We start from the raw sequence: 27,145 nt of genomic DNA, 5'->3' as shown, positions 1-27,145 counted from the left end.
AGCTACCTAAAATACTGCTTCGAAAAGTAACTGAGGAGCCATGAAATAGTTAAAATTAGAGAGAAACTCCATTGCTGTTAGAATGGAATGAATTCGACAGAACTTGAATGTTATTGTCAACTACTGATCCACTAAACCCTTTTCTGGTTCATTGGGCAAGGTTAGAGATTCAGTTGTTTAAAAGGGAATGGAATTCTATCACTCAGTTTGCAAATTATATAAAAATTTAAAAAACTGGGAAAACAAGCATGCACTCCTTCCCCTCAGATTTACCTCATTGAATAAATTTCTGAATGTCTAAGCATGTGCCCTCTCAGGTTTGCGAGGATCGTTCCTGCAGCTGTAACCACACTCATACCACTAAAATACATTAAAGAAAAACCACATGCTCACTTACTCCTTCGATGAATTTGTCGAATTATTTGGTGTTATCATTCATTTATTGCATTCCTTTTCAACAAAATGAATCCCTTAATCTGCACATTGAAGAATTCGGTCATGAGAAATCCATATATTCATCCAGATATATGCCCTGCAGAGCATTCATTATTTTACATCTGTTGTTATTTGGTGTCAAACTTCCATAGAATGCATCCGATGATGGCCAACAATTATTATGGCCAGAGAGAAATTGATTGCAGGTTACATGTAGGTCACTCATGAAATTTCTCATGACATTTTTTTAGAAACTCTTATTGTGCACTTCAGTCCTTTACTGTTCCTTGCGTAAATCAATTGTATCAGTGAAGTGGTGAATTCATTTTTTTCCAAAGTAAACAATGGTGTAAGTGGAGAATTAAGCTTTTATAGTGGCAACCAGGTCCTATCAAGTACGGATGCTGTCGTGAAATGGTGTGAGGCATGGCAAATCCAGCTAAGTGAATAAGTTTGGTGCATTTAATTTTAATTTTCCACTTGCTGGCCCTCTCATTAGGATCGAGTAGATTTAAAACTAGAATTTGTGGAATAAAGTAGATCCTTACTTGATGATGACTTCCAATTATGACAGATGACAGTGTTAGCATACAATCCGAGGTAATTTTTGCAATTCCAAATTTTGAAGATTTGCATCTACTTGCACTATGTTATCAATCGGGGGTGGATCCAGGATTCATTTCTGGGGGGGGGGGGCACAAGCAAGGCCGTAACCAGGATTTTTTTCTGGGGGGGCACAAGGGTACCTCGCAATACAAAACGAACGCAAGGATAATGTATTAAAAATATTCCATATTTTTTAAGAGTCTGGGGGGGGCATGTGCCCGCCACCCCCCCTAGATCCGCCCATGTTATCAATCATGTTAATCAATGCCTTATTTGGAAACAAAACACAAAGTTACCATTGCAAAAACAACGTGAGCTGATGCTCTTCAAACTGTTTCGTCTAGTGTGAAATAACTCACTTTGTAATGTTCCACAAAACTTCTATTATTTCGATCCTGGATTTCAACTACTAGATTGTCATTATGAAGGCGATCAAATGGTTCACCGTGAGCCCCTTATATATGTACACAGTGAGGTTGTAAGGGGAGGGAAGGAGTTAACAGACGAAGAGTGCGTGACTGTTCCGAAATGAGAGGGGTTAGGAACAGTGTTAAGGAATAGGGTACCTTCATCAAAGAAAAGGAAAGGCATTGATTGCGATTCATTACCCACCATTAGTATATTCATTATATACTAATTATTTGGTTGTAGAAATCCCAGTTTAGATGAATGTTAATGGTCAATTTTAACCTCATTTGAAAAAAGGCCAGATTGGTGCCGATGCGAAGCCACTACAAGAGACGTCACAGGGGCTTAGATGCAATACGAGTAGTCAGGAGTTTTAAATCGTCTGGGATTACCAATGCATGCATGTGGCATAAAGCTCAGGGAAACATCTCTTAATAATCACCTATAAAATTTGCCTATGGTCGGAAAGTTTCCTTCGTTTGAAAGGGTATTAATAATCCTTATTTAAGCCTAGCGATTTCCTTCTTATTTACTCTGCCACCTGCTAGCAGCCTGCATCGTAGGAGCACTCATAGCCTTGCACCAAGGTGGCCTCACACAGTGGCAGCTAGAACCAGCATGACGTCACATGGGCATTTCCCAGCATTCACAATTAGCTGTCGCATTTTTCGCGTGCTTGAAAATTTTCACTTTTCATTTAATCGCAGAAAATAGATATCATCATTTACAAATCTGAAAGCGTGAAATACATACTCAAGGAGTAAATAACACAGGCCAACAAAAAAATTTTGTTTGAAAACTTTTTTTATTTTAATAGCTGATCTTTATAGATTTGTATGTGCCGAATCCAAACCTGACCTTAGTTTTTTCGTATCACCCATAGTTTCCAAGCAATATGTATTTTAATATTGAGTCTAATACCCCTACACGGTATATAGGAAAATCAATGAAACACTCGGTTACATCATAAAATTGTTATATTTTCTGTTCACTACATTGTGATAAAATTGTTTGTATTTACTACAGCGTGATAATACAGGGTTCACTTGTCAACTGGAATTGGTCTACATTTTCTTTCCCTTTTTTCCTTGAAGCTTCTTGTGTAGCTTTTTCTGCAATGAATCGCTTGCTGAACTTATCGGTGAAGTACCAACAGTAATCCCCCATTATCTTCGTTCATTAGACCTACTTCTTCAATTTTATTATAACTATAAAAAAGCTGTTAAATTCTAAAAATATTGCTTGATTTCATAAATTCAACTGAAAAATGTGAATAAATGGTGGGTGATATAACTTTAAAACCATCATATTTGGATTCAGCAACTTAAAAAACGTAAGAATAAGGTATTTTCAGTAAAAAAAGTTTTTTCATTGTTGGCCTGTGTAATCTTTCAATTTAGGCAATAGGAAACCACCCTATTGTATCACTGGGACCAGGGGAGAAAGGTAGAATACAACAAGGATAAAGTTCGTCATGAAAAAATGTTTTGACTTAGCTGTGATTCTAACCTGGATCTCCCAATTGCCGGTCAGAGGTATTAGCCAGCCATTTGCCAGCTACAATTTTATCCCTCTTATGGATTAGCTAATATGCTTACATTAATGGTTTCTCGGGACCCCAGAGGTGGTGCAGTTCATTTTGGCTTTTACTTTTAATACATAGAGGCCTTTCTTGGTACTTGTTTCATTCACCATATTAAAATTTCAATTGCTGCATTTTTTCCGTTTGTTGTCGTGCAGCTTCTTTAGCAGACTTGTTCATGGTTATTTTTAAATAAATCTTATAATTTCTTATGAATTGTACTTGAATGATATTTTAATATTATGCAATATTATAAACTTAATGATATATCTTTTCACATTTCCCAGAAAAAAATCACATTTTCAGACCTTAACCCTTCATCATTGTTTGTTTTTGTCCAGGAACATGTCATTGATATGAGATGCATCTCTACAAGAATTACTCTAAAACGCCTGCAATACAGTGGTTTCCTTTTATTTTTTTATTGCCTAAATCGAAAGATTATTATTCCTGGAGTACATATGTCACGCTTTTAGATTTTTATACGACGATATATATTTTTTGTGATTAAATGAAATGTGAACATTTTCTAGCACGCAAAAATGCGAAGGCTAAGTATGAATGCTGGGAAAACACCGTGTGACGTCATTCTGGTTCCCGTTGTCACCCTGTGAGGTGACCTTGGGGCGAGGCTTTGAGCGCTGCTACGATGCAGGCTGCTAGCAGGTAGCGCTTGGCTTAAATAAGGATTATTAATACCCTATCAAACGAAGAAAACTTTCTGACCTTGGGCTGTTTTAATAGGTGATTATTAAGACGTGTTTCCCTGAGCTCTGTGCCTCATGCATGCATTGGTAATCTCATATGATGTAAAATTCCTGTCCACTCGTATAGAAACTAGGTCCTTGTAACGTCACGTGGAGTGGCATCGCATGGGCGCCAATCTGGCCTTTTTCAAATGCGGTTCAAATTGACCATTGCCATTCGTATAAACTGGGATTTCTAAAACCAAATAACTTGTATATTATGAATACGCTAGTGGTGGGTAATGAATCGCAATTAATGCCTTTTGTTTTCTTTGATGAAGGAAACTACCAAATTGAAATCCTGTTTTCGATGGCCTAGACTTGTGGAAGAGGGTCGAGCTGCATTGGTCACTTTTGATTTTAGGGAGTAATGAACTGCAACTTTCATCATACCCATTTTTCCTTCCAGTATTTATTCCACTTCATATTCATTTATCATACTCATGCAAATGTATGCAGTCTGCATTTTATGCATGATATGAGTAACAAGTACTAAAAACTGAAACATTGGCAATGCCTCCTCTCAGCTCTCTCTAAAGGCACCAAATTATCATATATACTATATCAAATATTAATACTTAGATTATCTACCCATTTATCACATACCTTGTCCCTTTTCCTCTGAACTTGGCTTTTTTTACATGTAATAATCTGATTTTTCAATGCAATGTCAGAACCTTGTTTCTGTTCTATGAATTCATGTGGAATTCCTTAGTTACTGCACTATATTTTCAACTAAAGTAGCTAAATTTTAATTTGTAGCATTGTAAATTTTAAATTTCATAGTCTGAAAAATACTATACATGGAAGGTGGATTATTTTATATTTTAAGAAAGTATTTTGAAATTACAAGTGTAATCATGAATTTCAAATACAATTTTCTAGAGTAATTTGTATTTTGTATCTAAAACACAATATTTTGCCAACCTCTGTCTGGCATCCTTTCCTCTGTCATGCCTTATAGAATGAAATCTTCAATATAAATTATAATGAGACATGTAAAATGTTCTCCACAGGTAAATATAAAAGTGGAATAAGTATGGCAAGTGATGGTAGAAAAATAATAGTTGCTATGGGGAGAGGTCTTCTCAGTTTTCAGGTTCTCGGTCCATAACTTTCATTTCCTCTTGATGATACCTCACTATACTAATGTATGCGGACCTCCTCAGATATCTGAAATGAGTAAGATGAAGAAGCCAGCTGGATAGTCCACTGAAATACTATCCACATGACATGGAATGATGCCTCAGAAACCTCAAAAATCAATTACCTTACCTCTAACAATAAGCCACATGGAAACCTACATCAGATATGGAGAAGGTGTCATAAGGAAGAATGGATTGATTGTCTTCCACCAGGGCTGAGAAAACGCAGAATAATTTTAATTTGCTTTGTGGAATGTGTTGTGCAAATTTAAAATAATCCTGAGTTGTGGCTACTGGTCAGCTATTCAGATGATCTGGGAAGAGTGTGATGCAGTATTAGTGGATAAAAAACTGAAAACATTAACGAAATTTTATAAGAGGCGACTAGGCAATACATTAATATAAAAAAAGCCAAACGGCACACCAAGAGAAGTATTACATCAATAACACCTTATGAGAACATATGAGACAGGAATATATTTTAGGGGAGTAAAAATCTTGAATTAATAGTAATACAGAGCACAAATTGGGTGTGCTCTATGTTTGGGTGTTTTTTTTTTAAATGGCATGAAAGTAGTATGTATTGAAATATTATATTCCGGGCAAGGTCTGATCAGTGTTTTCACGGTCTGCTCCGATAAGAGAAAACCAGTAGGTAAGCATGTTTCTGCAGTTAGTGATGTTTTGATCGGTTTTTTACCATGCAAAAAAGAAAAGTAAAGATAAATCCGACGAAGTATGTCACATCTTAGCTTTTAATTATTCATGGAAAAGAAAAGAATTATATGCAATGCGAGTACCTAACATACCAACCTTTAGCCCTCAGAATAAACTTCAAGTTGATAGATTTTTAAATGCTTTGAATTTTCTCAACAGAAGACGTGAATTTAAAATTATTAATTAATTCCCTTGTAATGCTCTTCCTTAACATTCGATAAATGAAACATTTATACTCAGTTGCATTGGCTATTTAGGGGCAGTTGGCAGTGCTCCAGCCACATGCCACTGACATCATAAATACGAAACTTGGGTGAATATTAGCGCGTTGATTTCATGAAAATATTGTTTTCCCATAAGTATACGAATTCAGAAGATTCCAGGAATAGTAGCTAATGTCAGGGATTTCATTAAAACGGACGAAACATTTACGCGGTAACGATTTAAAAGTAGTTTGATGAATATCCACTTAGGTGTCGCTGGCTGCGAAACAAACGACGACTACGTTAATTCTTGCTCCATCTGCTAGCGCTAGCAGCGCAGTCCCGGGCTGTCTGTGTCCGTGGTGGTTGTGTGTGCGTAAACAAGGAGATTATTTGTGTTTTGTAGAAGTTTTCTATTCAGTTTTGGACGATTCTTTGCTTTTCCATTGTGATGATTGTGTCCTGTGGATATCTCCTTTTGGATGGATAGTTCCTGAATAAACTAAAAGGTAGGTTTCTTTATTTTTTGACCATCTTGAATTGAGACACTGTCTAAGATTTCGGCGAATGTTTCTTACCTGGCCAGTAGTCTGCCGTCGGAGTGTATTTCATGTTCATGTCTTTCGTATTGCCCTGGAAGAGACGTTGTAGAAGCGCCATATCGATCAGGGAAAGAGTAATTATTAAGGTCTCTTCCACACTCTTTCTTAGTTTCTGTATCTGTCTGTGTGGTAAAACGACAATAAATGATTCCCTTGTAGTCGGATGCATTCCCTCTTCGTCTTGCTTGTTCTACTACCGCTGCAATCTCATGTCATGCCTTTTTTCATCCGAGTAGATTTGTGTTTGGTCGATAGATTGGCTTTAAACTGTTTTCATTGCCGTACAGCAACGAGAGATTCATGTTTTCTTGATCCAGTGTTGTCATCGATGTCTCTCTTTAGCTTAGGTTTGCATTTCGAAAAGTCACCCCTCTTGAAGACGTGTTTCTAATTTTGTTTTGATATGTTGTCCGAAATGTCATAGTACTTAGAATGGCTTCACCTGCTTGGAAGAGTCCAACGTCCGAATACCTTAAGACGGCGTTTCATAAAGCCGAGGCTCTGACTTTTTGCTCGTACTGGAGATTTTTTGTATTCGTTCTTGAGTATGATGACGATAGATTTTCAGGAATTTATCGTGATAGTAAACACTTTTTTGGATAGTCCCCATGATGTATGCCTTCTTATTTCGAGGCCACATGCTGATATAATATTGTATTCAAATGAACCGGTTTGTGCGTCCTTAAGATTCTTATCTCAGGGTCTAGAGATTACCCTACTACTATTGATGTGCCGGGTGCTGAGTTTCTCGTTTCAATTCACGTCAAATTCATACCATTGATGTGTTGGAATAGCGGTTTGCGTTGGGGTTTGTTCTGAATTGGGAACATAATCACCAATTTAGCGTTCACCATTTCAATTTATTTGTCCCATCCTTTTTTCGCATAGGTGATGTGCCTTCTTTCTGTGGTTAAAGGAATAGGCAAAGATAGCAAGACTTGTGGGTTGCATCAATGAGCAAGGAAAGGAAATTTCACCATGGTTTAAAGGATTCACCGTACTACCTGGCGAATCTGTGTGAGAGTTCTGAGAATGATGAAGTTTTGGTCTCCAAAATCAAGTTGATAATGGATACAGATGATTGAATGACGGGATGTTTGCACCCTCCCGTGGCTGGATGATAAACATCTTGAAATCATGTCATCTCAACCTTAGAACGAAAGAGTGACAATCTGTCTAGCAGGTGCCGCCGCTTCTCTCTCGTGATCACTGATGAAAATTTTTGAGTTTGAAGGATCCATGATATATTTCTTCCTCGTCATTGAGAATCTAATACCTCTTTCCTTGGTTATTCGCTAAGCTAAGAGTACCAGAGGAACTGTTAACTGCTGGTGTATTTATTTCCTCCATCAACAATTATTTGCTAATGTCTCCTTAACTTTAACTTTTCGTACATTATGAAACCTTTAGGTTGCGTGTCGTTGCTGTAATCATCTCTTTATTTTTTCACAATAAGTGTTTCCCACGGCCTGACATAATTGACAATCCGTGTTACCTTTGCGGAAGTATTTCTGTGATAGGTAGTGAATTTGTCGGATAGGAATAGGAATTGAATCGGAATGGAATTTAATCCCTAAGTATACGAAGAGCAGCTGAACCTATTAATTGTACTTCGCAGTAATCTTTATGTCACTTTTAAGTTTTTGATTTGCATAAGACGGTGAAATATAAAGACACGGGGAAAGCTCTATGAATAATGATTTAATATCTTCCAGTGCTAAAGAATGGCATTGCGATTTTTCTCCGAATACCTTGACCGGAATCTGTATTGTGACGCAGGGAGGTGGATATTGGAAAGTAGGAAGAATTGCCGGCTACTTCACTCACGCGCGATGGGGTGTCTCAAACTCGACCTCAATTGTTTCGTCAACGCAGTTTGCGTGATTTATTTTGTTAACCGTATTGCCAACTTTTTCTCCCCTATTTGGTGTATTTTCTTCAGAATCAAGTTTCACTTCATATGCTCTATAAAGGAATACTTTTTTGTCTCATTAGCGGAAGTAACACCTGGGGGTCGCGTATGTAGATCTGATATGAATTTCTTAAGTTTTGGTTGCTCGTAATCGCTTTGAATATCGATTTTCATACCCTCGCACCTACGTGTAGGTACTTGCTTACATACAACTTTGGGAAATCTGGGCAAACCTCTAATGTTTGTGGAAGGGGTATTTTTTACTCCAAATGCGCAGTGCTACATAGTTGAGGTGTTATCATGAATGTGCCCTTATGTGATAGGGTTCTCATCAAATAGGAACAATTCGTTCCGTTAATAAGCAGCAAACGTTAATGAGAGCTATGCACTTCTCAGGTCCATGAGCCCATATTCTAATATTCTTATTATGACTTGACATAGCCTGCTGTTAGTCTCGAATTTCATGTGAAATAATCCATTGCATCATAAAGAATTGAGATAGATATTTTTCCTTCGACGTTGGAGGTGGTTTAACCTTTATTAAGAAAACCCTCGGCATGCTTTTGGTTATGATGATGGGCGGGTGGGGGGGTTTGATCTATTGACAGACTTGGGGAAAACAGTGTTTATTATCTATTGTAGTGAACATGAGAGGTAACATTGCTAAGATAAAACTCAGCCGGCAAGTAATTCATGGGCGAACCAAGCGCATCGGAATGGTATCATCCTGCGAGCATCCTCTAGGGTAATTGGCGTTAGATCATAATTGGTCGGCATTTAAGTCACCGATTGAACAATGATGTCTTAAATGAATTTGAATAATGTGGGTACATTTGCCATGTTGTCCCTGCCAAAAGATATAGGCAATCTAAGTTTACATCTAAAATTTGAAAGAATTTGAAAATAACTTATTAATATTAATTTGTTATTGCCATTTCATAATTTCGACTTGAGTCTAGTCATGTAATTCGTTGTAGCCTTTGATATTTCTTTTCAAATCTTCATTTTAAGGACTCACATCTTTGGTGATTAACTTTTCTTTATTGAACTGACAGTATCCTCGGCTGCATTAATAACTGTAACTGCTGATTGTAAGTTACGTGAGGCATTTCGTATTTGAATGAGTTTCGCCGTTTTCGTCTTTTTCTATAATTGAATCATTCATTCTCGTTTTTCTGCTTTGTTGCTTGTGATCGTACTTTTGAACCTGGTGCGATTATCACATTGATATGGCTACCGTTTGGATGAGTTAAGTTATCCTTGTCAGTAATCCTTTATCTCGTCTTTAAGCATGGAAAGAGGTGATACTGAAAATCATTGGCATCAATACTTACGTGCAGCTGTTGGGTAAAAATGGAAAAGGTGTTGGTGACTTATTTAGTCCGTGGCGAAGAAGGTCTCCATTAGGCAGTAATGGATTGGTTACTTTGTAATATAGCGCTTTTAAGTTACTCGTCATTGTGTGCCTTTCGTAAGTGCAAGTTCACTTGTGATTATTAACCAGAGATCTAGCCCCTTTTTTACCATTTAGATGGCAACGAATGCCGAATTACCGTCATGGAGATGCGCAACAAAGATTTGCGGATGACACATGTATCTTTCTATCCCCATAAATTTGTGTACCCTTCGTTGAATTCTTCCCAATACGTGTCGTGATGTATTTCACTACCGTGCGTTCGTAGCATGTTGCATGGCGTATGATGGTGATTAGTCACCCTGTGCCAGAAACCCTGTTGGTGGCTTGTGGGGTTTATGTGTATTGCATGTCATAAAAAGTATAGTGCACTATGACGTGCGTATCAATTGAGGCGCCGGTACCGAGGCTCTAATTTTGCCTGAGCAATTAACTGCCTATTCCACATAATATAAATATATTTGTTTTGATTGTTTACGTTTATATTTAATGTTGGCTACTGCGTCACTGTGAATTGGCAGAAATGATCCATTTTAGCAGTTATTGAAATAATAACTTAAATTTATACGAGACTGTTCTGCGTTCTTTCGTCGTTGAAAACATTACGCTGTCCATAACTCAACGAATGAACTTCTCGTTTCAAAGGGTTACCTTTCTCTGTCAATTAGGAGGAAATTACGTGAAAGCATAAAGTATGTCTTCTTTGTTGGTTGTTATGGTTGTCTTCGTCAAACCAAGGAATTAACTACTTCTTCACATTACCGCGCAGGCCGCCTCAATAGACGAGCGGGAGGTGTTGGGACACCTGCCGTTGACCTGTATAAGAATAGTAAAATAAGTAGGTGTGTTTTTTGTGGATTTGAGTGCTTGAGTTCGATTGAGCATTTATTAAAGTCCATTACAATTATTCCGATATCCTTCATATTTCTCTTTTTCGGCAAAATTCTCATTTTATAATTTCTGATTTGTAGGATCTGTTACATAGAAATGTATGCCTAAAATGCCTAAAAAACATAATTCCTGAAAGATGTATCATCTCAATTTTCGCAAGCTGTATGTAAAAATGTAGATAAATAGGCTGGTAACACCAAACCCTCGTTACGGTTGCAGTTGAAATCAGGGGTTACGCACTGTTCGGAACTGGTTGCACAATGAGTTTTCACACTCCCATTTTTACGGTTTATTTCCTCATATCACAGCCTAGTAGTTGACACCACCGCTGCTCATGATAGCTTTTTGTTCATTGTTCCGCAATGCACTGCACGACTTCGTGGAGTTTGAACCGTGGCGTCAGTGGGAATGAGGTCGTTTGCTATTAGCGAACCATATGCGTTTTGGATCAGGGTAATTAGTTTGCCGGGGTCGCAGTCGATGATGCGTGGTGCTGGGCTCAGCGTCACGCTCGAATTAGTCCGGTGGGACATAATGCACAGACTTGCTTGCCTAAGCATTTCCTTCCTTGTCGGTGGGGTGATAGTCGTGGAGATATGTGGTGTGGGAGGTGGACGGTACTGCCACGAATGCTTATTTCGACTCAAGTTGGCGTCACTGTTTTTAGCGTTCTTGAGTCACTTGAATGGGTGTTATGCTTGGGTTGGATTAGGTCTGGAAATGGTTTGCCTGCCAGGTTTTGAAGAAATTGTGATCTACGTATCAGTTAGTAGTTGCACATAATAAAAAATGGTCAAATTTGTGGGAGATGATGACAATTTCTGTTAGATGAATTGTGCCTGCGAATGAGGTACATACTGTATTCGGTCGGTGTAATTATATTTCTTGATAAGTATTTTATACTGTAGTTACTGGTTTGATGTGCAAATAACTCCGAGGGTAGCATGGTGGGCAGGCTTAAATTTTATTTTTACCAAGGTATTGCCAGTGCTTTAGTCAAGCGAAATTTTTCTCCATCTCTCTCTGGCATAGATAAGTATTTTTGTAATAACTTATCGAAATTCATGGATTTTGAAATTCAGTTGTCTTAAAATTCGAAGTGGATGGCTCAATCTTTCTTCTTGGACTCTTGGTGGAACATAATTCATTTATTCGCTGTACTAAAATCCTTAAATTGGTATTCTGTAGCCTAATATTGTTACTTCTTTGATGTTTCCCCTTCCTTTCCCCGTCTTTTTCTGCCACAAGTACTCACCTCTTCGCTCAATTCAATGTGCTTCAAGTTTTCCCTCCAGTATATTTATCAAGTAATAACAATCTTTTATGATGCACCTTATCCACCCGTTCCTTCTTTGGCGTATTTTCCCCGTTCGTCTCCTCGAGAACATGATAGGAAAGGCATTATTTAAAAGTTCCTCGAAAATAATATAATTATCTGGTTTCATTTGATAGCCTCATTCAACCGCGTGGACATGTAAGCTTGTGGAAATGTTTTTTTTAGCCAATATCGGTATGTACACCCAGTGCTGTAGTTGAGAAAAAAAATTAGGCGGTACTCACCAAAAATTGCCGGCAGCTGAACATGTGTTATACATCAGGCCGCGATTGAAATGTCGAACTCCAACTCTTACATTAGTTCCAAGTTGTGCCACGAGATATCTCTGTGCAAGTAAATAATCATTTCCGATTTTTCTTTCTGAAATCCATTGGACAATTTACATGAGGGCTATTTGTTTCAGATTTAAGAAGGTAGTTTCACCGGTATGCTTATGACGAGTTTGGATTTTAGGGGGTACGCCGTACCGGCCCAACTACAGCTCTGTGTACACCTCTCTTGATGCTTGGTCGGGGCATAGTGGTGCCGCCCTGATTGTATGGGTATTCTGTGGGCGAATGGTAACGTTGAAAACGACTCGTATGGTCCACGGCCCACGTGACTTCACTCTCGTACTTAATATTTTTCAACTCTCTCCTCTTCGTCGATCGTACGGATCCCTTCCTTTTTCCTGTAATAACCCTCCGCTCGCAATCCACTCGCAAGATGCAGGACGGATCGTGCCCGTGATCATTCGCCTCTTGCTCTGTAAATCCCATGCCGTAATTGTGAACGATTTGGTCCGTGATGGATGCCGGATGTAATCATATCAGTTCAACTCGCCAAACTTTCCCTTGTTCGTTTGTGCGCCGTCGATTTACATTGGAAACAACACTTGGTTCCAGTTCCTTGATTTCGACATGTCGTAGTTTAGGCACGCCTAGGTTATTTTTTTTTGTCGATAATACTTCCTGTACACCTCTCTTGTCAGTATCCTTTCAGTTTTCTTCGTTTTATGCCTGTTCGTTGAGTGAACAGTTTAGGGAGATAGTTCTTATCGTTTGTGAATTTGAATTTTTATCTATTTTTTATAATTTTGATATCGCTGTTATTGCTCGTAACTTATTTTAGGTACGTGCCTTTGAATGTAAGTGTAAACCATGTGTCACGAATAAGGAAATCCCAATGTTTGTTACAGATTCTTCCAATTTGAAGTGATGGGGGTATTAAGCGCGTATTAAGGATGGTATCAGAATTTGTGATATCGCTAAATTTTTGAGGATGAATTTTATACTCGTACCGACAATCGGCCCAATCTCTCAAGGCCGTTTTACACGTTACACGGAATTGCGCAGGTTAGAGCTTTATTAATTTCTAAAATGGATTGGAATTGCGCGAACGCATGAACGAAATTAGAACAGGGGCTATTTGCCGTCTCGCATCCACGCATTCTCGCATGTGTTCTCGCAATTCACCGCTTTACACGACGCAATTTTGATTGCGCCTTCACACGTACGTCAGACAGCGCAATTCCGTGTACCGTGTAAAACGGCCTTCAGGCCTGTTGCTAGGATTTTCACGAAGGCATGCTTAGACTATGAGTACTGATGATGGACAAGGGGGTGAGGGAATTTGGAATACCTACTTTTTTGTAGCAGTACGAGTATTAATTACTATGAGAAAGGTGATCTGAAAGGATAGGCGCCTTATTCTATCCCCGTTATAATCCCCATTATTATCTTTCGGTACTGTTCACCACTAAATAAGTAGTAATCCTTTAAATTTTAAGGCTTAGTTAAGCTGTAGCCCGTATTGATTTATTTTTTATTTATTCCCATACCTCCGAATACAGCGTATGTTGGCAATTTTACATCAGGGGCATTTACAAAATTGACAATTACGAAATAACGAACAGCCATGCTCTGGATAAAGGAGACCTACCCAGGCGGTACTCGAACCCGCGACCTCTTATTTGTTAGTTGAGCACTTTACCCCGTCGCCGCCTAGGTAAATTTACAATCTTGTTCGGACCCCAATACTGCTGTCAGGTTACCCCTCAGGACCCCCTCATAGCCCCTCCCCCCTCGTCACTATCCTGGATCCGTCACTGGTTGTGTGTACCTGGTCTTCGAGCCCACCGTTCCGTAGTGTTCTGCACCTCTGAGGGGGGTTTGGTCCGCTCTTTTCCCATGGCTCGGAATGAAGATGTATCCGAGGGAGGCTGTGCAAACCCGACACTCCATAGCCCACACACCTCGTCCTGTTCTCCCGGCACACTTTTTTTCGCCGTCGTCTGCGTGCAGCCTCTTCAGGGTTGGGTTGGAGCGGGGGAGAGGGGAGATTTATTCCCGTGAATGGATGCATACGGGAACTGGTTCCAATGCCCCGGTGCTGCTTGTTGTTGCCCTGTCCTCTTAAGATGTGCACCACCGGCGGACGTTGCTTTATAGTAGTCTCTTAGCAAAAATAAAAGGTGGGATTTGTATGTGTATAGTGTTCTCCTGTTAGCATAAACTGTTATTTAAAGGTGCGTTTAGTGATTATTGTTGTTCTCTGAGGGCTCATATTAAATATTTTTATTGCTACATCCATTACAATTTTGGGACCGTGTTACTATTAAGCGCAAATGATAACACATAAAATCGTTTCAGGCTTGATTTGGTGGAGGTTCGATATATCCATGATGAAAGAACACAAATGGTGATTTACACACTTATTAATCCCAAGACTCAACAACCGACCCAGGTTTCAACACCTTGTTTCATTTTCAAGTTCACCTTGAAAATGACATGTATGTTTAAACCTGGGACGGTTGTTGAGTTTTGGAATTAAAAAGTGTGGAAATTACCATTTGTGTTCTTTCATCATGGTCACCGGTGATAACATCTTTGTACTGGATAATATTGCAGCAATGGAAGGCACTATTAAATTGCATTTAACATTTTGGTATTTTTTGGAAAGTTATTTTATTATATTCTCGTCCGGGACGTAAGAAAAGTTAATTTTTACCTATCTGTAGGTAGATTTAATCATTATATGCCATGTATGCATTAATTGTCATATTTATCGCATTAGATAATTTGTGGCAAAAGATTTTTTCGTCTCTTGTTCATGGGCGTACCCAGCGAGGGGCAGGGGGGGGGGGGGAGCTGTCCCTCCCTAGAAGCAAAAATTCCGTCTTTAAGAAAAGTCAGTACTGAATCGAAATGAAAGTATTCAACACATTTTCTTTAAACCCACGAAAAATGATGTGTAGTAGTATAAGATATGTAACTAAAATAAAACTATTTTTTCAAGGAAATAATCTCATAAACTAATGTCATAACTTGGCTTCCCCCCCCAAGTTATGATCCTGGGTACGCCCTTGCTCTTGTTCATGAAGAGCGTTCATTATTGAATTAAAAAGTTATTTATGTCATGATATATCAGACTGGGATAAAATGCAGTGGGTACCTATCAATCGTGGTTTTGCGGTGTATTTTTCACTTCCGTCTTAAGAAATCACAAAATGAATATCGTGTGCGAAGATTCTTACCAAACTCTGAATCTTCCATAAAACTGGAGAGTTTGAGCCAGTTGAATTGGAAAACTTACGCGATGTGGAATTTTTTAGCTCAAGGATTCAATGTAAGTAGATCAAACTCAAAATATTTTCCTTTTTTCTTTCAATGCTCGTAACAGGTGTCTCAGTGGACAGAGTTGATATTTTCGTCATGTTCTCATTTTTTGATGCTACCAAGCACGTCTTAATAGTTAAACGTTTTTATATTCCAACATCGAATATGTGTGTATGGTGTGTTTATATTCTTCGCTTTTGTATCGCCATCGATCAGAAATTATGTTTTCAGAAAATCAGTGCTTGGTGAGACCTCATTTTAATTTTGCTTCGTATTATGGTTAAGGCTATGGAGATTTCGCAGTTCTCCACGAGCGCGTGATGAGGCCTATTTTTGTTCTGCAATTCGCGTGGTATCTAGGAAATGTCGCCGCGGTGTCGCATCTGTGTACTTTTTGTTAAATTTTTCGTTTGAGAATGATCGAGATTTAGTTACGAACGATAATAGGCACGAAAGTCATTTATCCTGGTTCTTTCATCACTAAGTATTGGCTACAAACGGTATTAGCTAGCAAGCTAGCTATTAGTAAATTAATACAAGAATCGTTGTTGCGGATGACGCTAATTTCTTCGCTAATCCGGGTTATCGACCGCTAAAAATAACCAGAATAAAGGTCCAGGTGAATCACTTGATTCACTGTAGTTTATGTTCACATCTGTTTCTGTTCGTCTTCGGTAGATTCAGGTGATGTCAGAATGCTAGTTGTTATCGAAGAAAAGATACTATGTTGGAACATTTGTTTTAGGGATTGCCGATCCGTCACTGTCGTTGCGACTTCCGTTTGCTCTCCACTCGACTCTTTTCATATTCTTACCTCATGCTCTGTGGACGTGGTATTGTAGTCGAGGAAGAAGAGGCGAGGTTCCTTGTTTCGCCTTGTGTCGTGTTCCCATGTTGATATCCCCATGCAAGGCGTGAGTTGAAAGGAACGCCCCCTTGCATACTCAGTCCTCCATCGTGGCTGTGCCGAACCCATTTGCGTGTCTTCGCTAGAGACACCGCTCGTCGACGCTGCGTCTACCGCTGCAACGCCTCTGGACCATATCCGCGGGTCAAAGCTCTTCCGTTACCGGGATACGTGTCAAACAAAACTCGTCGCACTCTTGCACTTTGAGCCTTACAAAGGTATAGAAGTCTACTCTATGGTTACGACCTCTTTTGACTCGCGTACAATTCCTTCTTGCTGCGTTAAGAACGGGTTTTTGCATGCTCGCTGGCATCTGCTAGTGCAGCGCGAACTGTTCAGTGTGAACTTCTCGCCTTCCGTAGTGCTTGTTTTCCGTGTGTAGGGTCTTTACCCTAGTGCATCGTGCTGTAAACACTACGCTTCTAAGATTTGGAAAACCAGCTCTGGTGTGTGTGTTGATATTATTGACGGATCCGATATTCTCATGTTACGGGGCAGCCAGAAGAAATACCTACTTGCCCTCACACTTTTATGCAGTCGTAGTTTCCACCTTTATGGGTAATCTATATATTAATATCTGCTCATTTTACTCCGCGGACAACTGTTTAGGGGAAGAAAAAAAATAACCGGCTTCCTTGCAATTTGTGAGTCTTGAAATGTGCTTGTGTTGGCATTGAGGAAGATTTTCTCCTATAGGGTTTAAGGAGGCATCATTGAGGTATGAGAAAAACCCTTTTGTTAATGAAAACTGTATAATTGGTGTTGTACATGCAATTTAATTTCTCCAAAGGCAGTTAATTTCCACTCTCTCCCTACCTAACGATTTACCTGTAGACTATTAATTTTATTCTGGTTTGAATTCTTATGGGACAGTAAATCAGCCAATTTCAACCAATGACAAAATGCTGTTTTTTTAAAAATATTTTATGCCAAAGGATTTCCATCACCTTTCGAATGCCTTAAGATATGGTTTGTATTAAGATTTTGTTGCATTTTTAGTACCTCTTTGCTTCGATGTCTTCATGATGATTGGTTCAATTCATTTGCGAGACTATGTTAATGGGAGAGTTCAATGATCGTATTGTTTTATGCTGTGGTGAAAATATTGAAAAACGGACTTATGGTCGGACCGGCGCGTTATAAGACCGCCGCGGCGGTCTTATACGTTATGTTTATATGTTGCATAAGTACGTTTAAAGGAATTTATTTCGCGAACGGTTGTATTGTGATCTCTGCATGGTATTGAAAGTCTTGAGCAAAATACCCTGGTATTTACTTTCGAACAAATTAAGTGCAACAATGTGCAAGCGTCATGAACGAGTTGCGGCATTGTGTGCTAGTTTTGTTCTGTTGCGGGTTTTCTTTTTCTGTTTGCAAAATTCTTCCCATTTCGCTGTGAATACTTCGATTTCCTTGTTTTATTTTCATTTTCATTGGCGTAGATGTTAGATTAAGCATACTTATCACAATCTAGGTTTCACTTCTCATTTTCACAAAATATATTCAAAACTTTTTAACAGCGTCGGCATCGAATCTCTTTTCGAATCATTTTTCGGTTCTGGTTGATGTATTCTCCGGAGATTAATGCACCGACTATAGAACTCGCTTGCGACGTCGCGACGCGTCTTGTTGATAGGACGTAATTATAGCGGAGTGAGGCAGCGCCCACATTGATGGCATCTGCGACGCAAATTATTTACTGACGGCTTAAAATTGAGCTCTGAGTGTTAAGAACCTAATGGTAAAATAAGGAGTGGACATACACTATTAACACCATACCACACATAACATTTGGGATTGTCATTGTCATGATAACTCATTCAGCGCATGCATGTTTTGTGTCGGCGTATTTTTCTGTTAAGATTGGACTTTCCTGTTCGGATTTAACTATATTCTTGTCAATTGTACAGCATTAGTCCTTCGGGTATGAGCTGGTTCCCAATAAAATATCTGGTTCGGTATGCTGTTCATTTTGGAATTCAGTCTGTCTAATTTTGAGCATGCTCATTGTAAACTAGTTGTTTGCTTCGGCGGCACAGAAGCGTACAGGCCTGATTTTCTGAGGTAGGTAATGTTTTTTTTATTCCATCTCAAGGGGAAGAGAGAACCCCAGTCGACTCTTGATTAGGTTGTATCCTCCCTGATGGACCTTCCCGAGCGGTCGCGTAGAGCCTGTGTTGTGATAATTTGAGCCCGAGGATCACGCCCCCAAGGGTTTTGTTTTGGGCAGACATTTCGTGAGTCGGGGGATGCGTGCGTGGGAAGGTGTGAAGGTCGCCTACAACCTCACGTGAACGGGTGGAAGAGTCCGGCGGGCAAGAACCCCGCGTGTCTGCGCCCCTCCCCAAAGGTCTGTCGCGCCCCCCTTTGCCTCTCTCCTTGGGGTGGAAGGCCATATGGTGGCAGTTCTTGTCGGCTAGTCTGTGCCTTGGTCTCTCGCAGCATCGCCTATCGATCGTTTGCTCTTCTTCCCACGGTCTCGCCACCGCGTCTCCGTTGTTCGTCGAGGCGGATGAGGGTCGTGTTGTTGTCGGGTCGTCGCCGTCGGCGGTGATATTCGCCGGGGTGGGATGTCAGTGTCGCGAATAGGATGTGGCCGCGGCCGTTCAAAGGGGTGTGACTCCCAGCCTCGTTGCCTCCAGCCGCTACGAGGGTCCCCGTTGTATTACCCACTGTTGGGCAGTTCCGCGTGTTTTATCGCTTTTCTACGTCTAAATTGGTGCTATCCCGCAAGGAGAGTAACGGGCTAGTGCATGGGTATATGGGCGACACTCATATGACTAAAAACATTTGGTGGGTGGTAGATTAATTATTATGATTTCTAAGATTCGAGGTATTTTCCTTGAAGTTCCGTCGTTCAGTCAAGATTCCGAGCGTCAAAGAAATGCGGACCGTTGATAATCCGTAATCCCATTCAGTTTCAATTCATGGTTTAATTTAATTTGTAATATAGTTTCTGTACTAAAGTGAATTTCTGTTTTTACGGTTTATTATCAGAGTTACCTCATGTCTGAGGCCTCAGGCGTCCGATTACAACTAAACCATTTTTCGACGCTTTACTGTAACAGTGTGACCTATATAATTTTGCCTACTCGAATTACTAACCAGTTCCAATTTGCCATTTGCAGATTTACGTATTCATTTATTTATCTTTGTTTCCGTTGTCTCACTACTGGTTGTGCAACTTGTTGTACAACTACGTGTTTGTATCTCTATCACAACAGCTCATCCAACGCATGTACGTTTTTTAACGGCGTATTTTGGTGTTTCAATTGTTTTTTCCTGTATGGATTAATTTTATTCTTACTAATTATGCAGCAATAGTCCTCCGGGTGTAAGCTGCTTCCGATAAAATACTCCTTTCGAAGGATGTGGCTTTCTCTGTCGGTATAAAAAATCTATGAGCCATGAAACTATAAGGTTTCTAATGATTAATCAACAGCGGAGTCTCGAAAAATGTTCCTCTTGGAGTTCAAAATCGCCCTCGCCCGCAAATTACAGTCACGATGACTGCTTTTCCTCCTTTATCGGCTGTTGAAGCCAAAATTGAGCTACTATTAGGGCGGTGGAGACTGAGACTCAGGATTAATATTGGTTGTACTTTCTCAAATTTCCCGATCGAAATAGACTCCAGCCCATGATTTATTACTTACCTGCCATTGCTCTCGCGATTGGAATGGATCCTACGCTATTTTAAATATTCTCTGCTTTTATCATCATATTTTATTTTCAAGTGTTTGCATGATAATTAGGGATCAATCTTGCTGGATAAGATGGAATTGCATACATTTCTCATTTTTTTCAGTTTTAAAATATTTGCTTTTAATAATAAACCTTAAGGTTTTAGCCAGGTATTTAATCTTTAAATGGTACCGACTCAGCCTATGCGTTACCATTGTGCTTTGAGGGAGTTCGGTTGAGTAGTGTTCAATAATGCTGTCGATTTAAAGTCCGCGTGTTAACTAATTAAATAATAAATCCAGATAAGGAGATCCATATTAAGAATGGGCGCTATTCCGCTCACAATGACTTAGATACACGTCCATTACCTCTCCGCTGTGGAGCATAATATTGGTTGTAATTACATGTTATTTTCGCCTACGCTTTAAGTTCACGTACACGTTGCGGTATTTCTCCTCTGAGACTTCCCACTGTCAGTGAGTTTTCATGAGTTTCCTAACATACTCTATTATCTTCCCATGTGCAATCAGGAAGAGGAAAAGAGAAATTTCATCAGGGATCGTGAAACTGAAAATCGCAGGGATAAATTAAGTTAGTTTTGGTCTTATCGTGCGTTATTTTCCAAACCGCACGCTTCCACAATTGTGCGCTACCCGTGGCAATAATTAATGAACGTGCTTTTCTCGTCGCTCGTGCCCTCTGTCGGGATGAAGAAATTCAACCATCGGAAACCCTCTTCCTGCAGTAGGTTATCCGCTACGCCATTCCTGTTTATTCAGTTAATGATCAAGCCATGGAAATTTTATGGGCGAACCCACGGTTCCAGTCCCGCATTTTGCGGTTTCTTTTCGCCGGCAATACCGTGTCCCACTGCGTACACCGTCGTCGGCATCCCGTTTCTGATCGTTGCATACCTTCCTTTCCCCCTCTCCTTCGGCGGCGGCGCGTCGTCGGTTCATTGTTTTCTTTACCATTTACTCTCCCATTCCACCACCTTTTCTTCGCCTTCGATCCTCGAAAGAGGGTGTCGCAACTTCCCGTTCTAGCTGCCTTCTCCCTCTATCCCTCAAGTCGCATATATACACACTAAGGCACACCTACCTTTTGCCCTTCCAGCACCTTTTGTCCTTCCTCGACGAGTAATAACCGCTGCCGAGAAAATTACGGAACTCCTCGAGGATAGCTAGGTAGGGAGGTATAGTTGCCATTCACGCTGCGGAGTTTATTTTTAGCTCCTTCCTCTCCCCTACTCGTGGCTGCGTTGATCGTGTCGCACGCATATTTAGCGGTTCTGGTGGGAAAAGCCTTAGCATGTCCCTACGGCGTCGAGCGAAGCCTCCCACAAGCTCACCACGGCGACAGATGGTGCTCGCTCTGCCAAGCGCTGTTGTATTCACCAAGATGTCGAGCTGTGTCGTATTTCCCCAGCACCACCCCCTGCATCCTCCTTTCCTCCCCCGTTGGTACTGTGTTCATCCCCATCTCAGTGCCTCTCCACCGATATCTTTACTCCCTCAACATCCGCGTGGCGTATTCTTAAAATGGCAGACGGGACCACCCTACCAGGTAGAGGGGAATGTCTTCGAGACCAGGCCATTCGAAACTGTCGTCGACGGATTTCTTCAGTCGCTGTTTACCGCTCTTTCGCCGAATACGGTAGTTAAACGTTATCATGGGGCTGGCTTTTGTGCATTTCTCCGGTGAAGTTAGGGGGTGAATAATGTTCGGTGTTAAATTACCGTTTATGGTCCGTGGGATTGTCCTGTGGAGTTCGTTTCCCTTGGCCTATAGAAGTATTTGTTTACTTATGAGTGGTTTTTGTTACGCATGCAATATTCATTGTTTTTCCTTGAAATTTAAATCCAGCAGTTATTACAATAGACCGGCAGCCGATCAAGAATCAGTATTCCTTTACATAGCAATCAATTAAGTGATGCTTGTATTAGAACAAATGTCGGTTCAAAGATCTTGTAACCTGGAAGTTGAACCGTGATTATGAAATCCTTGTTTAATCGAAATTTTTGGCCATCTCCTGTTGTTAGGGTATTAAAAGTTCCATTTTGCCGTTTTTCTATTCCCTAGCTTGAGTTTTGCGCCTGATAGCTATGAAAGCGAACGTATGACAAATACAAGAAGTGTTATGAATGTGAGATGAGATGTATTTTACTTCTTGGTTTGTTCTAAATCTAATAAAGTACTCGTTGTCTGTGTTATCGCTCAGTGGGGCAAAAACAGCCATCATCCCTTTATGTAGGACCTTTGGAATGGGAATCCAGTATCCTAGTAACACGTCAACACGATTTGTTTGCCAGTGTATGCATGATAATTGTGCTGCTCCATGTATGTATGTAACGAAAGAATTTTTTTTCCCAGAAATGTGTCCGTTCGTGATCATTCGTTCCTTGAAACAGCGGAAGGGAGTACGTCATCGGCTCCTAATTCTCGATAGTGATTTTCGTGATCGTGAGCACTTTCCTGTGCCTCCCCATGGGTCGTGCAATCAAGTGTTCGACTGAGTTACTCAACTGCGGGGGAGATAACAGTTTTCCTTCTCCTCGCGTTTCTGCGTCTGCGCGGGAGTCTCGTGTCTCCTTTTTCAAATTATAATGGCTGTGACGTTCCGGATTTCAACTCTCTAATCCGTGAAATTAATCAGTTTTCGGAAAGTTAATGAGTTAAAAGGGGACGATTTCCCATCTATTCAGGTCCGAAAGTGTTCAGTTTTCATGGAAGAGTCCAGAGTTAGATGGCGACACGGAACGGTGAACCAATTGATTGCTTAGTAGTCTCATTATTGCAGAGTCGCAAGGTTTTTAGAACGGTAAAGGGATATTTAATTTCCAATCGTCCTCGTTTCTGAGTTTGGTTTCGGTTTCACGTTATATCTGGCATGGCACCGGTATTTATTTCGCTAAACTTAGTTTGATTGATCGACTGAAAGTAGTCTTAAGCTACCCGAATTGTTGAATGTGTATTTAGTTTTACGAAGTATTCTCATGATGCCACAACACGCACAAGAGACTCTAACATAAATAAACTAAACACTCATTTAAAATGCCTACACAAATGGACACAAACAAGAAAGATAAAAATCAACGCAACAAAAAGCACACACGTACATTTTTCACAACGCAAAAAATTCATTCCACAAACATCACCACACATCAACAAGAAAAAGAAACCAAGAGCAACTACACACAAATTTCTCGGCGTCATTTTCGATGGCAAATTGTCGTACCAACCCCACTTGAAATATTGTATTTCCAAAGCAATATCTGCTCGTCAAGCAATCGCTTGTCTTTCCTCCCAAACGAGCCCTCTTTCCCATAGTTGCCGCATCAGGCTTTACAAGAGTGTCATCCGCCCGGTACTGCTGTACGCATGTGAAATCTTCGGGAAAAAATAGAACCATCCGCAAAAAATTGAAGTCCTTTAAATATTTAATCCGCCTCCTTCTTAATATAAGCAAATTAATCAATATTCGCCATGTCCGTAAAGCTCACAAACTCCCAAAAATCAACGAATCCATTTCCCACCTCTGCATAAACTTTAAGTCCAGGCTGAAGGGCACAGATAATACACTAATTACAAACATATGGGACTACGACCCAAGTATCCCGACTACATATACTTTGTTCACCAAATTACTCGTTTATGAGTCTATCCTATATCTAAACCTCCTTCAATCATAGATCTTTCAAATGCATTTATTTAATATAACTTGTATTAAATTTGAAAATACAAAATGTAAAAGAGAAAATTAATTAATTAAAAATAATAAAAGATGTAATAATAATAAAATAAAAAAAAATAATGGACATAAAAATTTATTTTGGCTTCTCTTGTAAAATCGCAAGTCAAATTAGTCTGTAAGTTTCTTTTTCACACAAACCACACCACAGACGACAACAGAACATATGCGCACGCCACCGTTCATTATTTGTTATTCTGACAGGTTGAGGTGAGGTTGACTCACCGGTACAGTGTTAAATGTACGCGCCTTCGGCGCTTCCAATGAGTGACATCTTCTCCTGATTTCTGTTGTTCCGTTTTGCTTTAGGCAGCAATTATTTTTAGTTGGTCGCCCCCACTATCATTAACAATGCATGTTCTAAACAATGATGGTACGTGACAAATGGAGGTTATATTTTTGTTTTACTTTTTCATAATTTTACACGTTATCTCATCCATTGAGCTGAGGAAATTTTTGAGGGAATGACTTGGAATCGGATGGTCGCTGCATTTAAGTCATCAAAATATCCATTAAAATCTCCTATAACTTTCCAATCCATTTTATTGTAATGAATATCGTCTTTTCATGATCAGTGCTGGTTGATATATGAAAGTTTTTTCTTCTAATAAAAGAAAACATCTCTCAGTTTGTATATGTTGTGACCCGTTTATATAAGGTCTACAGCAGAGCGTTTTTCGTTTTGTGGAAATCCGTGTTTAGGGGTGCGTTCCGAATCACGCATCATGCGCATCAACGCATGACCTTGATGCAGCCGTTCCGAAATTGCATCAAGGCATTGATGCGCTTATGCTGATGCGTGATTCGGAACGGCTTGATGCGATATGAGCGGGAAGTATTCCGCCGTTCAAATTTACCCGCAGGCACCAGTGCCGGAAGATAGTTCGGGTTAAGCGATAACACAATGATTGATATGCCGAAATTTAATATGCATAGTACTTATGATGACGAAAAACGTTTATTGATGCGTATATTAATACATAATTATATTCATTACGGTCGTTCGAAAGTTCAAAGCCGTAACTTGCAACTCATATTTACTTAAAATAGTGATAGACTGAGCGAATTGACGGGAATTTGTGCAGATAACTCGAAAAACGGTCAATAAGGAATCGTAGTGTATAGTATATCTCAGCCATCAGTGAGTTTAACGGGTCAAATTGTTTAGAAGAGACGATTTATACGATCAATAGCACGTAGATTTAGCTGCTAGACATCAATTTATGGCTTTCCGATAAGATATACGACTTGAAAACAAATTCTTTTTCATAAAAATCGGGAACAAATACTTAAAACCTCGATAAAATTTTCACAAACGCTTTTTCATACTGCATATATAATGCTTAAAAATAAACTCCAAGACATTTTTATTTACAAGTATTCTACCGCTTGGTATTAAGGTAGGTTTGCATGGAGCATTCCAAAAGTCCCCCTTGCCCTCATTGACTTCCCTCCTGAATTCACAACTTCACCCTTTTCATGCTATCTAAAAATCCTATTCTCTCCTTTGTTTACCCAACATTCTATCCTCTAATAGTGTTTTCAACATCCACTCCCAGCTCAGTACTTGCCTAATCCATACTTCCTGTCTCCTTTGAATGCTATCCAGAAGCTGCCTCTCCTCACTCAACATGTCTCGCACTTTGACCTTCTTTCTTCTCTCAGTCCACTTCACTTTCTCCTTACCCACATCTCGAACACCTCCAGTCTCTCCCATTCTCCTCCCTAAGTGCCCATGTTCCCACACTGTAAAGTGCTATACTCCAGATCAAAATGTTACAAATTTATCAACCAATGTACTGTCTGTAAGCAAGCTAGTTAAAAAGACACAGCTGTCTTGTTTAATGAATCTGGGTACAGCTTATTTGATGCCAGATCTTTGGAAGTAAAAGGAGTGATCTAGCCACTAGTTTTGAAGAAAATGGCATATGTTGTCAAGATTTGAAACAATGTAATTCAGAAAGTAAAAGTAATGCAACTTGTTACGTAGGATTCACTGCCAAAGTAGTAGAGGACTGTTACTAAGGCTGTGGCACAAGAGTAGCAGACTTGTGACAGAGTAATATGCAATTTATAATGTGGTTGTCACTGGTGTGGATTGTCCCCCTAATAATAAATTTCAGCCTTGTATAGCATATGGTGATGGCAAGTTAGCAAAGAAATGATTCGAAATAAGTGCTAGAATGGAAGCTGTATGTAATTAATTAAGTCTGATCCTCTCAGAGTTGTGTGGTCTGATGGTATTATAGGTGAAAATAAATGTATACTATTTATGTAAAATATATGCTCACCTTCACTGATGACTGCACAAGAAAGGTTTTTGTTTTCTTTATTAAAATTAAGAAGTCTCATTTAGTCCTACAATGCTATACAATTTTTAAGGCAAGCATGGAGAATGAGACAGGGAACAATATGAAATGCCTGCATACAGATTATGGGGGTGAATATATGGGTCAGGCATAACAGGGGAGGTTAAGGGCATGTGCGCTAATAGATTTAACTACAAAATCTTATAATCTTCAAGCAGAAATGATTAGCTGAGCCAATAGAAAGCTAGGTACAAACTCTCTGGCATCAATTTACTAAAATATTATTGGGTTGAAGCCTGTTGAGAAGCTGTATATCTCGAAACAGTACCATCCAAAGCAGGAGGGAATGCATTACCTGAGGAGAGATGGTTTGAACGAAAATTTAATCGAAGACATCTAAAAGTATTTGGATGTATTTTCTATGCTTATGTGGCTAAAGAGCAATGAAAGATGCTGGATGCCAAATGCAAAAAGTATTGGCAATTGTGAGGAGTCAAAAATGGTATTTTTTGACTGACCCTGATATTGCGGGAAGATTCATCAAAGCATGTGATGTAGTATCCTTTGTAAATATGTTTGGGGAGCTCAAACCAGTCCAAATATCTCTTGGTAACTCTTTAATTCTACCTAGGCTCTTAGGGGGATAAGGGATAATAAGTTACTAGCCTCAACCTGACAGTGGAGAGAATGGCAGTGCTGAACTCACAAAGGTAGTGAGGGGAATATCACAATATCAAGTAATGAAGACTTCATCCCTGAATCAAGTTGTGAGGGTAATGACAAAGTTCCAACTAATGTAGACAGTAGTTTTGAGAGTAATCAAGAAAATGAGTCAGTGTTTGGAAGCGAGGGAGGAGAAGCAGAAGAGACGTTTTCTTTAAAAAATGGAGTGGCTCGAAAACTA

General features: G+C 39.7%; 1 protein-coding gene and 1 long non-coding RNA gene across 2 annotated transcripts in view; one reads left to right on the top strand and one right to left on the bottom strand.

Moving 5' to 3' along the window:
• Positions 1–4,704: 4,704 nt before the first annotated feature.
• On the bottom strand, positions 4,705–6,083 carry LOC124156891. Its single transcript, XR_006864420.1, has 3 exons — positions 5,736–6,083; positions 5,053–5,236; positions 4,705–4,950 (listed from the first exon to the last, which is right to left on the bottom strand). It is a non-coding gene; the product is annotated as an uncharacterized LOC124156891 (long non-coding RNA).
• A 106-nt stretch (positions 6,084–6,189) lies between these two features.
• Positions 6,190–27,145, top strand: part of LOC124157751 — a 712,413-nt gene continuing 691,457 nt past the window's right edge. Inside the window, exon 1 of the mRNA XM_046532751.1 lies at positions 6,190–6,351. The gene's annotated coding sequence lies outside the window, so the exon portion shown is untranslated. The remainder of the gene's footprint in view (positions 6,352–27,145) is intronic.

The sequence above is a fragment of the Ischnura elegans genome, chromosome 4, assembly GCF_921293095.1.
Source record: "Ischnura elegans chromosome 4, ioIscEleg1.1, whole genome shotgun sequence".
Lineage (NCBI taxonomy): Eukaryota > Metazoa > Arthropoda > Insecta > Odonata > Coenagrionidae > Ischnura > Ischnura elegans.
The sequence above is the reverse complement of the archived record's forward strand: the minus strand, read 5'-3'. Positions and strand labels throughout refer to the sequence as shown.